General features: G+C 39.6%; 1 long non-coding RNA gene across 1 annotated transcript in view; it reads left to right on the top strand.

Annotated features, from left to right (window-relative positions):
• The window catches only part of LOC123607956, a 132,581-nt gene extending 123,910 nt beyond the window's left edge, over positions 1–8,671 (top strand). The window contains exon 3 of the long non-coding RNA XR_006717003.1: positions 8,084–8,671. This is a non-coding gene — a long non-coding RNA (uncharacterized LOC123607956). The remainder of the gene's footprint in view (positions 1–8,083) is intronic.
• Positions 8,672–14,357: the final 5,686 nt, after the last annotated feature.

Consider the following 14,357-nt stretch of genomic DNA (forward strand, 5'->3'; position numbering starts at 1 on the left):
ATTTCTATGCTGGATTGACTCCCATCATATTCCAGTGAGTAGCCATCAGGAGTGAGATGCTTGGCTTTCCATGACTGAGATGTCTAACTCATTTTATTACTCAGAAATATATTTTAACTCTACAGAAATGCAATTTTCTTTTTTTGCCCTAAAAATGCACATCTAATACACTTATGTATATATACATTCATCTAACCTAGACATGCCCCATAAGATAATTAATTGTATAAGAAAAGTAGGGTGTATGTGTCTGTGTTTATTCTATGTTCTATCTATCTATCTATCTATCCATCTATCATCTATCACCTGCATCTAATTATCTGTCCATTCCTAATTTATCCCTTTATATTTAGATACTATAACATCAGATCTATATCTAGATATAGACCTAGAGATAGGTGATAGATAGATAGATAGATTAGAGATAGATCATTTCTTTTTCTTTGAGAATAAGTTGGGAAAAAGAGGGGAAGACATATTTAGGCACATGTCACCTTACTTGTTTGGGTTGGTTTAAAATAGATGAAGCATGTGACAACAACCTTTCTTCCTCTCTCTATTCCCACCTGATAGCCATGCCCTTGAGATCACAATTTCCCTCAAAAGGCATAGGGGTGGAAAAGCAGATAATACCATCTTCTATCCATTCTATTATTTATACCGAGGAACTGTAGTAAAGAGCTAGAAGATCAAACGTTGGTTCTCCAATAATTTTAATTATGACTGGTTTGAATTTTTGCAAATAGCTCTCAAACTTCTGTTTCTTTAAATACAATGTGGGTCTGAACAAGCTTACAGAACAAGGTTCATTATCAACTGGTAGTTAGCTTTTTACAAATGTAGCTTCTAATTATCTATGGTGTTAACCACAGGAATGCAACTTATATTGTATCCTGATAATGTCTTTTCAGCACTGTGATTTTTAAAAAAATTTTGTTAACGTTTATTCATTTTTGAGAGACAGAATGTGAGTGGGGGGAGGGGCGGAGAGAGAGGGAGACACAGACTCCAAAGCAGGCTGAGCTGTCAGCACAAAGCCTGACGCGGGGCTCGAACTCACGAGTCACGAGATCATGACCTGAGCCAAAGTTGGACTCGACTGAGCCGACTGAGCCACCCAGGCGCCCCCAGCACTGTGATTATTAAACCATCTGGTTTTCTCTCACAATCCGAATCTGAAAACAATTCTGTTTGTAAAGGGCACAGCTTTTGATAATTCAGAGATTTGTTATAAACATTTGTTAGGGGATATGGGGTGGGCATGAGGAATAAAAATTACAGACATAAATAGCCAGTATGTATGTAAGCAAGTATTAACAGAAATCATATCATACCACTATGAAATCAAGTTTTGATGGATAGAAGCAGGTAACCGATTACCTTATCACAGAACGGCAGAAAACCAGTTGTCTTGTTGGGCTCTAACTGAGAAGCCAGATGGAGACTGGCAGTTGAAGTGGCATTCCCTGGACACACAGGACCACAGGAGGCAGTGAGCCACTGGTTTGTATTTCTAGTTGCACATAGCCAGCGTTGCCCTTAGGAGTAAGAACAGATTCCCCAAGCTATGCATATCCCAGCAAACATACTTTGCTCTAGTACACAGCAAACGACAGATTTTAGAACACACGCGTTCTAGTTTTTATGAACACTTCTAATTATTTTAATGTAAGGAAAGGTGGTGAGTCCAAATGCATAAATGATATGAAGAAACTGTGGGGAGTAAATTATTTTCCGAAGATCTCCATTAGAGTTGCATTAAAAGATGCTCATTTAGAAGGCTATTCATGTATTTTCCATGAATTACAACACTGTACTCACTCCATCCTCAGAAGAAAAATACAAAATCTCAGGAAATAATGTGCTCGCCCACATGGAAATGAATTAGTGAATCTTGGCAGATTATGGAGGTGTGTAAAGAATAAAAAGTTGCAGCAGATTTTCACCAGTCTTCCCACATTTAGAAAGCATTCCAAAGCAGAGTAAGTACATTGTGAAAGATTAAAAGTGCCGTGTACTAGTCCGCTTCACTGTGACTCTCGAGACATTTCACTTCTCATTTCCCTCCCCTATTGCTGGATGCTTCTTGGGAGGAGGGGAGAAAATAAGGATAGCTACAGAAACAGGGGGTCAACCAGAACGGATCAGGAAGGAGCCTCTTGTTGACTGAGCGTGGGCAGGCTTTAGAGTAACCCAGCTGTATTTCCCCAGCGTGTCTGTAACAGAACTGCTCTGCTGGATCACAGGCCCCTCCTTTGCTTTCACAAGAGCCCTGTGTCACAAGGACCTAGGATTCATTCCAAGGTGTCACATTGCATGCTTTGGCATCATATTTACAATCCAAAGAAACTCATTTGCTTAACTGGTTTTTGCATTCCTGCAAGGAGGCGGGGATTTGACAAGAACCAGTGTAGAAGCACCATTTAGAAACACTATATATTGTGAAAAAATATATAGAGAAAAGTATGTGGTGGATAGAATAATGGCTCACCCAAAGATGTCCACTTCCTGATCCGTGGCAGCTGTGAATACGGTGGCAAGGACACCTTGCAGATGTAAATAAGTTAAGAATCTTGAGGTGGTGAGATTATCCTGGATTATTTGAATAGTCCCAATATAATCATATGCATCTGTAAAAGTGGAGAATCTTTCCTGGCTGTGGTCGGAAGGACATGTGACCATGGAAAAATCATCAAAGATATGCAATGCTGTTGGCCTGGAAGATGGAGGCAGGGAGCCACAAACCAAGGAATGTGGTGGCTCCTCGATGGCTGGCAAGGAAAAATATTCCCCAGAAAGTAACAGAGCCCTGCTAACGCTTTGGTTTTCACCCAGTTAAGACCTAGGTTAGATTTTTAACCTACAGAACTGTAAGAGAATACATTTGTGTTGTTTTAATGTGTATTTATTTTATTTTTGGGAGACAGTGCAGGCACAAGCAGGGGAGGGGCAGAGAGAGAGGGAGAGAGAATCCCAAGCAGGCTCCATGCTGCCCAACGTGGGGCTGCATCCAACCGTGAGATCATGACTTGAGCTGAAATCAAGAGTCAGATGCTTAACCAACCCAGGCACCCCACATTTGTGTTGTTTTAAACTAAACGTATCATGACATACTATGGCACCAATCCAAAACTAATATAGTGTCTAATAAAATTACTCTTATATCTTATTGATGACAATTTCCAATGCCTTTCCACCAAGCCATCTTTCATACATTTCTCTCCCCTACCATATTTGGGGATAAAAAAATATCCTATTGACCCTCCTAACTTTTAGCCAGGGATTGCCCTTTTAATGCATCCAGTGACTTTTATTTTAAAACACTATATCAGCTCCAATTTTAAACCCATAGGATTCTTTTGTCCCCCCAATTCCCCATTTCAATCCATTTCCTTTTAACGTTTGAATCAACACAAGGATGGGGAAATGAATGGTTGTCTCAAAAACTAAAATTCAAACGCTAACCGTCACTAAAAAGAAGCATACATTTCAAGTGCATACAAAATATTCTCTAAGACCATATATTTGGCCACAAAATAAGTTTTATGTATTTAAAAAGATGGTAGTCACACAAACACAAACATGTTTTCTGATCACAATGGAATTATATTAGAAATCAACGATAGAAGAGATACCTAGAGGGGCGCCTGGGTGGCTCAGTAGGTTAAGCGTCTGACTTCGGCTCAGGTCGTGATCTCAGTCTGTGAATTCGAGCCCTGCATCAGGCTCTGTGCTGACAGCTCAGAACCTGGAGCCTGCTTCTGATTCTGTGTCTCCCTCTCTCTCTGACTCTCCCCCCTTCATGCTGTGTCTCTCTCTGTCTCAAAAATAAATAAATGTTAAAAAAAAATTAAAAAAAAGAAAATATACCTAGAAAATCACCTAATATTTTGCAATCCTATAATTCAAATAACCCAAGGTTATATATTTAAATAACCCAAGGGTCAAAGAAGGGTAATTAAGAAAGATTTTAGGCCAAATGAAGATAAAAATAAAATATATAGACATTTATGGGATGAAGTTAATGCAGTATTTTGAGAGAAATTTATTTCATAAAGTGATTCCATAGGACAGAAAATAATGGCCTAAAACTAATTATCTAAGATTCTACCTTAAAGCTAGAAATAAATGAACAAATTGAACTCAAACAAGCAGAAGAGAGCAAATAATTAGGATAAAATGAGAAATTAATCAAATAGAAACTTCTGTTTTCTAGACCAAGACAGCAAAAAAAAGGTCAATAAAAGTAAAATTAATTCTTTTTTTTAACTATTTTTTAATGCTTATTTATTTTTGAGAGAGAGAGAGACAGAGACAGAGAGAGAGAGAGAGACAGAAAGAGAGACAGAGCACGAGCAGGGGAGGGGCAGAGAGAGAGGGAGACACAGAATCTGAAGCAGGCTCCGGGCTCCGAGCTGTCAGCACAGAGCCCGATGTGGGGCTGGAACTCACGAACCGTGAGATCATGACATGAAACGAAGTCGGAGGCTTAACCGACTTAGCCACCCAGGCTCCCCGAAAGTAAAATTAATTCTTAAAAAAGATCATCCATGTACCTGATCAACTTCTGATCAGATAGCTCAAGAGATAAAGAGTGAAGATAAAAATTACCAATATCAGAAATGAATGAAAGCTATCACTCTACATTTTACAAACATTAAAAGGGCAGTAAGGGAGTATTATGAACTAATTTATGACAAAAAATTTAATAACTTAGACAAAATGGGCAAATTCCTAAAAAGAAACGAACTACCAAATTTAATCCAAAAAGAAACCACCTGAATAGTCCTATAGCTACTAAAGAAATGTAACTGATAATCCAAACAAATGACTCCTACAAAAAAAAAAAAAAAAAAAAAAAAAAATCCAGGGACAGTGGCTTTACTGGTAATTCCTACAAAAAAAAATTTACGAACAAACAACACTACTTCTAAACAAACTATGGAAGAAGAAGGAGAAGAGGAAGGGGAAGGAGGAAGAGGAGGGGGAGGAGGAGGAGGAGGGGGAGGAGGAAGAGGAGATAGGGAAAGAGAACATTTCTCAAGTTATTTAATGAGCCAGCATTACACTGATAAAATCAGGCAAAGATATTACAATAAAAATATGGATGTCTCTCAGGCATAAAGAAGATTTTTAATGAAATATAATCAGAAAAATATAATAGAATGACAATATAAAATTATCAAATGGAGTTCATCTCAGGAGCATGAAGTTTGTTCAATATTAGAAAAAATCAACCAATGTACTTCACCATATGAAGAGACTAAAAGTAAAAATCATATGATTATTTCAATAAATATGCAAAAAGGCTTTGATAAACTTCAACGTCCATACTAGGAAATTTCTCCTTTTTACTTTTTAATTATTTTTTTATTAGAGAGAGAGAGAAAGCACAAGTGGGGGAAAGAGAGAGAGAAGGAGAGAATCTTTTTTTATAAATATAAATATAAATATAAATATAAATATAAATATAAATATATATTTATTTTTATTTTTCATAAGGAAATGGCTCATACAGTACTGAGGCTGAGAATTCTCATGATCTGCCTCTGCAAGCTGGAGACCCAGGAAAGCCAATAGTGTAATTAATCCAAATCCAAAGTCCTGAGAGCCAGGGGGCACTGAGGATGGGGACCAGTAAGGGTCCGAAGGCCTGAGAGCCAGGAGGGGTGAGGGCAAGAGAAGGTTGTCCCAGATGAAGCCACCAGACGAGAAGGGGTGAGTCCAGTTTTTGTTCTATTCAAGGCCCTCAGTGAATTAGATGAGGCCCATTCACAAGGGAAAGGTAATCTGCTTTACTGAGTTCACCAGTTTAAATACTAATCTCATCTGGAAACACCTCACAGATACACCGAGAATAATATTTAATCTAAGCCCCTCATGGCCAGACAACACATAAAAATAGCCATCATGGTAAAGTGGTACAGGAAGGAGTCAGGCTGGAAATCAGCAGACCCGGTCCTTCCTCTCAGCTTGGCATTTCCTGACTGTGTATCCTTGGAGTAGTGCCTTAACCTCTCTGGATTCCGGTTTTGTTTTCATATATATATAATTTATTGTCAAATTGGCTAACATACAGTGTGTAAAGTGTGCTCTTGGTTTTGGGGGTAGATTCCTGTGGTTCATCGCCTATGTACAGGACCCAGTGCTCATCCCAAGAAGTGCTCTCCTCAGTGCCCATCACCCATTTCCCCCCCTCCCAACACCCACCCCCTCCCCCATCTACCTTCAGTTTGTTCTCTATATTTAAGAGTCTCTTATGGTTTGCCTCCCTCCTTGTCTGTTTATAACCATTTTTTGTCCCTTCCCCCATGGCCTTCTGTTAAGTTTCTCAAGATCTACACATGAGTGAAAACATAGGATATCTGTCCTTCTCTGACTGACTTATTTCACTCAGCATAAATCTTAAGCAGGCTCCATGCTGAGCATGGAGGGTTCCACCTCAGAACACTGGGATCATGACCTGAGCCAAAATCAAGTTGGATGTTCAGAAGACTAAGCCACCCAGGTTCCCCATACTAGGAATTTTCTTACCTGGGAAGGGAATCTAAGAAAAGTCTATAGCTAACATCATTCTCAAAGGTGATAAACTGTATGTTTTACCCCAAAGAGTGGGAAAGTGGCAAGAGAGGAAGATAAAATAAAAAAACATACAGATTTTAAAGAAGAAACTAAGCTATTTTTTCCAAAGAATATGATTATCTATCAAACAAAAGCTACTAGATCTAACAAGTGAGTTTATGTCATAGGATACAAACTCTCTATATAAAATTCAATTGCAACTCTACAGACAAGAAATGAAAAATTTGGAGATTAAAATTAAAAAGAACATTTGTAAAAACATTATAATGTGAAAATGTAGGAATTGCTTTAAAAACATACGCAATGACTCGGGGCGCCTGGGTGGCTCAGTCAATTGAGCGTCCAACTCTTGATTTCCACTTAGGTTAAGATCCCAGGGCCATGGCTCTACGCTGAAAGTGAAACCTGCTTAAGATTCTTTCTCTCTCTCCCCTGCTTGCACTCTCTCTCAAATAAATGAATACACAAACAAACAAAACCACAAGCAAACATGTCCAATACCTGTATTTTACATTCCAAATATATATCAAAGGATATATATATATATATATATATATATATATATATATCCCAATCAACATGGACACATAATTTTTGTATTGATTGATGATTTTTCTTAAAATTACATGATCATACAAAGGACAGAGAAGAGCCAAAATAAGTTTTAATGAGAAGAGCAAAATTGGATGTCTCACACTACTTGATTTCAGAACTAATGATAAAGTTACTGTAAGCAACTCCATCTGGCATTGACATAAAGTAGACATACAGGTCAATCAGACAGAATAGGTACTTCCAACATAAATGCACACATGGTCCTTTGATTTTTTGCAATGTTACCCAAATAAATCAATAAGGAAGGGATACCTTTTCAACAAAAGATGTTAGAACAATTAGCTATTTATACTTACTTTATACCCAATTTAAAAAATAAGTCAAAATGGATTTTAGGCCTAAACATCAAATTCAAAACTATAAAACTTCTAGAATACATATAACAAACCTTCTTTATTGCATTTGCTTAGATAAAAATCCCTTTGATAGCACGAACTATAAAAGAGAAAAATGTATTTTGTGTATAGTGTAGGGAGTTTCCCTTCCATATTTCCAGTATTGAAGAAAGGGTAAGTATCAAAATTCACTAAGAGTTTGGAGACTATCTCATTTCAAACTACCCAGTCTAGAGCACCCATCTGGGACTTCATCATCACTGTAGAGGTCTAGTTGTCTATCTCATGGTTTGTATTTTTACTTTTATATAGCTTTCACCTCAACTAGGTATAAACTCCTTGAGAGTCATCTTTAATATATCTTGTTGACATGGTTTATTAGAGAAGGGGATGCATAAGTAAGCTAATTGGCATTGACTCTTTTTTTTTAAATTACATGATATGTCTCAAGACAAAGTAGGTCACTGAGAAGATGGGAAGATAGGGATGGAGGTCTTAGCAATGGATAAGAGATGTGCAAACAAGAGCACAATGTTCCACCTCTTTTCCAGAATAGTGATGATCTGGCATGATGCTCCAGCTCTATCTGAACAAAGTGGCTCCTTTCACTTCAGCAACCCAAGATTGTGGATGGTACTCAACGGGACACTGAAACTTTTCAAGATGTGATGGTGATTTCTCTTACTGTTCATTTGCATGTTGAAGTCTTGTTATTTTCCCTGTTCTTTTTCCAAGCATGCTCCTTCACCATTATCTTCAAATGTTAGTTGCTTATACAGAGATTTTCCCAGGGATCTTAGGGCTGACAATTTCTTTGTAGGAGCAATTGATTATTCACTGTGTTTTAATGACAATGAAGAGATTAAGAAAAAAAACTCTAATATATACTGAATGTCAATGCCATGAAAAAACCTTTGGTTTTTCATAAGCATTGTCTTGATCAGTTATCAAAAATCTCATAAAATACTGATGAGTTAGGTATTATTTCAATTTTAAAATTGAGGAAATTGTGCCTCAGTGATATTAAGGGGACTTGACCAAACTCAAGAATAAAATAGGCAGCAGTATTTATTTATTTATTTAGTTCTTTGTTTTTAATGTTTATTTTATTTTTGAGAGAGAGAGAGAGAGAAAGATACAGAGAGAGAGACAGAGAGACAGAGTGCGAGTGGAGGAAGGGCAGAGAGAGAAAGAGAGGGAGACACAGAATCCAAAGCAGGCTCCAGGCTTTGAGCTGTCAGCACAGAGCCTGACATGGGTCTCGAACTTATGAACCCTGGGATCATGACCTGAGCTGAAGTCAGAACGTAACCGACTGAGCCACCCAGGTGCCCCAAGCAGCAGTTTTTATTTGAATTGAAGTCTGAGTTCAGAGTCTGTGCGGTTTTTGCTACTTCAACCTACATCCAGGAGAATCAAGAACCTAGACCCACTTCTCTGGCCCTGGCAGTGAATACAAGCAAAGATGGTATATTAGTCATCTACTGCTGTGTAACAAATTACTCCAATTCTTAGCAGCTTAAAATAGAAGTAAATATGGATAACCTCACATGGGTTTTGTGGATCAGAAATTAGGGAGAAGCTGTGTTAAAAAATACCCAGGGGATTTTAATTTATGGAGATGACGGAGTGACAATATGGAGAGGTTAATGCTATTGAAAGAGTGAATAATGTATTACTTACATTTCTTCAGAGAAGGGAGGTATGCCACACCATGCAGGGTTGCATGGGGAAGCACAGATTCAGGCAGAAGGCAGAAAAGAGAAAAGGAGAAAGCAAACCCTTTCTTTCTGCAGGAAACACAAGGAGGACAGAGGATACAGCTTAGAATTGGCTACCAGAATAATATCAGTGGGCTCTGGGCTATAGGGGTGGTCTTTAGTTGCCCTGGATTGATTTAAGGCAAAGAAATACTGGTTTGGCATATAAGAGTTACACAAAGGAGGTGGTGAGTGGTATAGACTCAGGATGGATCAGTTGCATATGCAACGTGTTTGTGATGGCACACAAGTTGTTTGTTATCTCTAGAAATTAGCTAGCTCTGAGAGAAATAGTCTGTCCCCAGCAAGCTACGCCCTTCAAGATGTCAAAGCAGCACAAAATATTTTAAAAACATGATTCATGAACAGCCTAGCTGGGTGGTTCTAGCTTTGGGCCTCTCGTGAGGTTCCACTTAATCTGTCAGCCAGAGTTTCAGTCTTGAGTGCTCGACTGGTATTGGAGGATGTGCTTCCAAGATGGTTTGTTCACATGATGTCAGTTATTGGGGGGAGGCCTCAGTTTCCTTCTGTCTTTGTTTTCTAGTGCTCTGTAACAAATCGCCTCAAATTTAACGGCTTAAATCAACACAAATGTATTCTGTCACAGTTTCCATGAGTAAGGAGGCAGGGTACAGATTAAATGGGGTCTTCTGTTCAGGTTCTTTTCTGAGCCTGAAATTGAGATGTTAGCCGGACTGTGTTCTCACCTTGAGCTCACAATCCTTCTCCAAGCTCATACAGGTTGTTTGCCAGTTCCAGCTGCTTGTGGCTATAGGGATGAAGTCCCTTCATTCATCTTCTTGCTGGATGTTGGCCAGCATCTCCCGGAGCTCCTAGAGGCTGTCCTCAGGTCCTAGCCCCATGGCCTTTGCATAGCATGGCAAATAACTTCTTCTAAGGTGTTGGGAGAATCTCTCCAGTCTGCTATGACAGTCCTAAATAACTTAATCATGGGAGTGACTGTCCACCTACCTATTCTGTATAGCCATATTTAATTTTTTTTAATGTTGATTTATAGTTTGAGAGAGAGACAGAGTGTGAGCAGGGGAGGGACAGAGAAAGAGGGAGACACAGAATCTGAAGCAGGCTCCAGGCTCTGAGCTGTCAGCACAGAGCCCAATGTGGGGCTCGAACCCACAGACTGTGAGATCATGACCTGAGCTGAAGTCGGATGCTTAACCAACTAAGCCACCCAGGCGCCCCAACATAAAGTCATATTCTTATGTCCTGTCCACACTCAAGGCAGAGGCATTACAGGATGTGTATACCAGCAGGTGGGAAGCTTGGGGACCATCTTAGAATGCTGCCTGCCACACTCTACTGGCTTTCCATGGATACCGACATAGCAGTTGATTTCTCCCAGAGAAAGCAATCCAAAAGCAAGCAAGGAGCAAACTGCAATGCCATTTATGACCTAGTCTTGCAAGCCATGTGCTATTATTTTGGTTACATTCTGTCCTTTTTTTTTAAGTTTATTTATTTATTTATTTATTTTTTTAATTTTTTTTTCAACGTTTATTTATTTTTGGGACAGAGAGAGACAGAGAATGAATGGGGGAGGGGCAGAGAGAGAGGGAGACACAGAAACGGAAACAGGCTCCAGGCTCTGAGCCATCAGCCCAGAGCCTGACGCGGGGCTCGAACTCACGGACTGCGAGATCGTGACCTGGCTGAAGTCGGACGCTTAACCGACTGCGCCACTCAGGCGCCCCATATTTATTTATTTTTGATAAAGAGACAGAGATAGGGAGAGAGAGAAAGAGTGGGGGAAGGGTAAAGAGAGAGGGAGAGAGAGAATCCCAAGAAGGCTCCACACTATCAGTGCAGAGCCCAATGCGGGGCTCAAACTCATGAATCATGAGATCATGACCTGAGCTGAAATCAAGAGTTGGATGCTCAACCAATGAACCACCTGGGCGCACCTACATTCTGTTCTTCAGAGGTAAGTCTCCAATTCTGTCTTTCTTTCAAGGACAGAGTAATTAGACTCTATCTTTTGAGGGGAGCTTATAAAAAATTAAGGATATATTTTAAAACCACCACAGATGGCATTAAAAAATTGTCTCATCATCTGCAAGAAGGGTTTGAACCAGTTGGTTACAAAGGTTTTTGAAGTATATGTGCATACATGTTTACATACTTGTGTTTAAAGTAGCTTCAGTTTTGTGCCTCCAGAGGGGTATCCACTGGCAAGGGGTGTGGTAACTCTAAGGAAAGATATCTTCATTTTGAAATCAATTGGCCTTGACTTTAGACTAATGCATTTTCCTTCAAAGTGAAGATTTTATCTCATTTCTGTAACCTAATTAACAGAAAAAAAAGCCATATTAATGGTTTAAATGTGTGCATGTTGGGAAGGGGAATGGTCACAACGTACTTCGCTACATTTCAAACTGTCACATTGTTCTTCCTTTCTTTGCAGGAAGATTTTTTTATAAATCACTTGTCCTTCTGAAATGATGGGTAGTTGTAACTTGGTCTGTCTTTGAGAAAGAAGAGAGGAAACATGGGGAAAAACCAGTGTTAGTCATCCTGACTGCCCCGACATTCAGGGAAATAGAAAAATCCAAATCCAGTGTTCCCATCAGAAAATTTCTGTGGTTTATGGCACGTATTTCAGACCCATTACCTCATGGATTTAGTGGATCATGGATTAACCAGCCTATATTTCAGGAGCATTACCTCATGAAGGAAACATCTTTATTATAAGACAGCCATGTTTCTGAAACATAACCTTGCCACGTGGTGGTTACATGTGGCTGTCTAAGAATATACATTAATAAAAAGCCTTGATCACTAAGATACCTGATATTAGACAAAATAGTTCCTTCTGGTGGGCCAAGTGAGCTAACGGTATTTCCCTCTGACATTTTGGGAATTGAATGCTGCTATGCAATAAAAGAGTATGTTTTCCAGGGGGGAAATATTCCTTTAGAGAAAGCTACAACCACTTTTCTTCTTTCTAGAGGTATCTAAAGTAGCAAGAAGCCAAAAATCTGAGAGCATGGTCTTCTCAAGCGTATCCAACTGTTATTTTATTTTAGCATTGCTTATTAAAAGCTAGTTTAAGTTGTCAAGGATTTCTAGGTCTTTACGAAATTAAAGGGTGGGAATCCCGGCACTCCTCTAGGTACCACCGTCTCAGGGATCCTAAAAAGCCATAACGGTGCAAAAATATCACGAGAAACATAATGGGCTGAAGAAGAAGGTTGGATAAAACATTCTGAAAATTTCCCTTAAGGCGGGAGTAGCAAAGCCATCATCATGTAGTAATGCCTACTTAATTGGTAGACAATTTACTGTTTGCCCAAAACTGCACAAAGCACTGTATCTACACTATCATAATCCTTGTTATCTTATAAAGAAGCTGCTCTTGCTGTATGCAAATGAAGAAAAAGAGAAGGAACTCAAATCAGGAGAAGTCAGGTAATTTGCTCAGCTTTGCTTGATGCAGAAGTGGCAGAATTAAGGTCCTATTCAAGGAAGGCGGACTCCGAAACGTATACTTGTTACAGCTGGTGTTAATAACGTCACATAACTGGACCACTACTAAGGAGTGTTTAGTCCAGGGACTTCTAAACTTCTAAGTAAAATATCTAAGCTGTGACCCAGCCACCATTAGAACTAGGCTTTGCTCTTCTCGGATGTAACACTTAGCCTCGCTCCTAAAGAAATTAAAACAATAAAGAGTATCTGTTTGGAACTATATTGTGTTCATCAGCCTTCTTTCCTGCAAAAAAAAAAAATACATAATAAACAACTCTCCAAATCTTTATGGTTTCTTTTATTTATTTTGGGAGAGAGAGAGAGGGATAGACAGTGGGTAGGGTAGGGACAGAGAAAGAGGGAGAGAGAGATTCCCAAGCAGACTTCATGCTGTCAGCGTGGAGCCTGATGCGGGGCTCTGTCTCATGAACTGTGAGATCATGACCTGAGCTGAAATCAAGAGTCAGACGCTTAACCGACCGAGCCCCCCGGGTGCCCCCATATCTCCATGGTTTCTAATGAATAGCATGTGTTTGTTTGTTTGTTTGTTTGTTCTGTGGACAGGTCTATGAGTTGAATGGGATAGCTCTACATCAGGTCAGGTTCTGGACTTTTCCACATGCGGTCACCCTGAGCCGCTTTGGACACATTTACATCATGGTAGATGGCAGAAATTCTAGAGACAAGCCAAATCACATAAGCGTAACGTCTGTGTTCATAGCAAAACCGCTCACATTCTATTGGCCAAAGCAAGTCATGGTCAAGATCAAAGCCAGTGGGGCAGAGAAGCCATCGCAAAGGTGGCCGGTGTGCAATCTGCTTCTAATGCTAAGGCTTTTATCCTACCATTGAGAAGTTCAGAAGGTGAGGGCATCTCCTACCCCCATAAGTAGTTCTCACTGATGCCATCTTCTCTCAGAAATCTTCTAGCTCCTCCCAAGTTCTGATTAATTGTCCAAGGAAATATGACCCCTATGCCCTTGAGCAAACCCTCTCTTGGTCCTCACCATAGTGTACCACATCTGCTCATGTTCTCATCTGTATGCCACCAAAATGCAAGTTCCTGGAGGGCAAGGACTTAACACACGTGCAATACCGAGATCAGTACCTACAAGTCTTAAATTAATGTTACTCCTCCTCCTCTTTCTCCCCTTTCCCCTCTCCTCCCCTCCCCTCCCCCTTCTCCTCCTCCTCCTCCTCCTCTTCCTCCTCCCTTTTCCTCTCCCCCTTCCCCTTCTCCTTCACAATTATATTCCTGGTACCTTGCACATTCTCTAACACGTAGCAGGTACTCGATATTTACTTCTTGAACTATTTCCTTTTTCTGCCTTGAGGGGAAGTATGACCAACTATTGTAAACGTGAAACCAGTTTGTTTATTTATTTAGTTAGTTAATTATTTTTATTTTTCTCCGGCTTTATTGAGATATAATTGACATATACCATTGTGTATGTTTAAGGTACATGTTGTTCATGAGGACTTGATACATGTGTGCAGTGTGAAACGATTACCACAATAAGGTTAGGTAACACATCCGTCACTTCACATAATTATAATTTCTAACCAGGCGACAACAGCT

Source organism: Leopardus geoffroyi, chromosome B2, assembly GCF_018350155.1.
Source record: "Leopardus geoffroyi isolate Oge1 chromosome B2, O.geoffroyi_Oge1_pat1.0, whole genome shotgun sequence".
Classification (NCBI taxonomy): Eukaryota; Metazoa; Chordata; class Mammalia; order Carnivora; family Felidae; genus Leopardus; species Leopardus geoffroyi.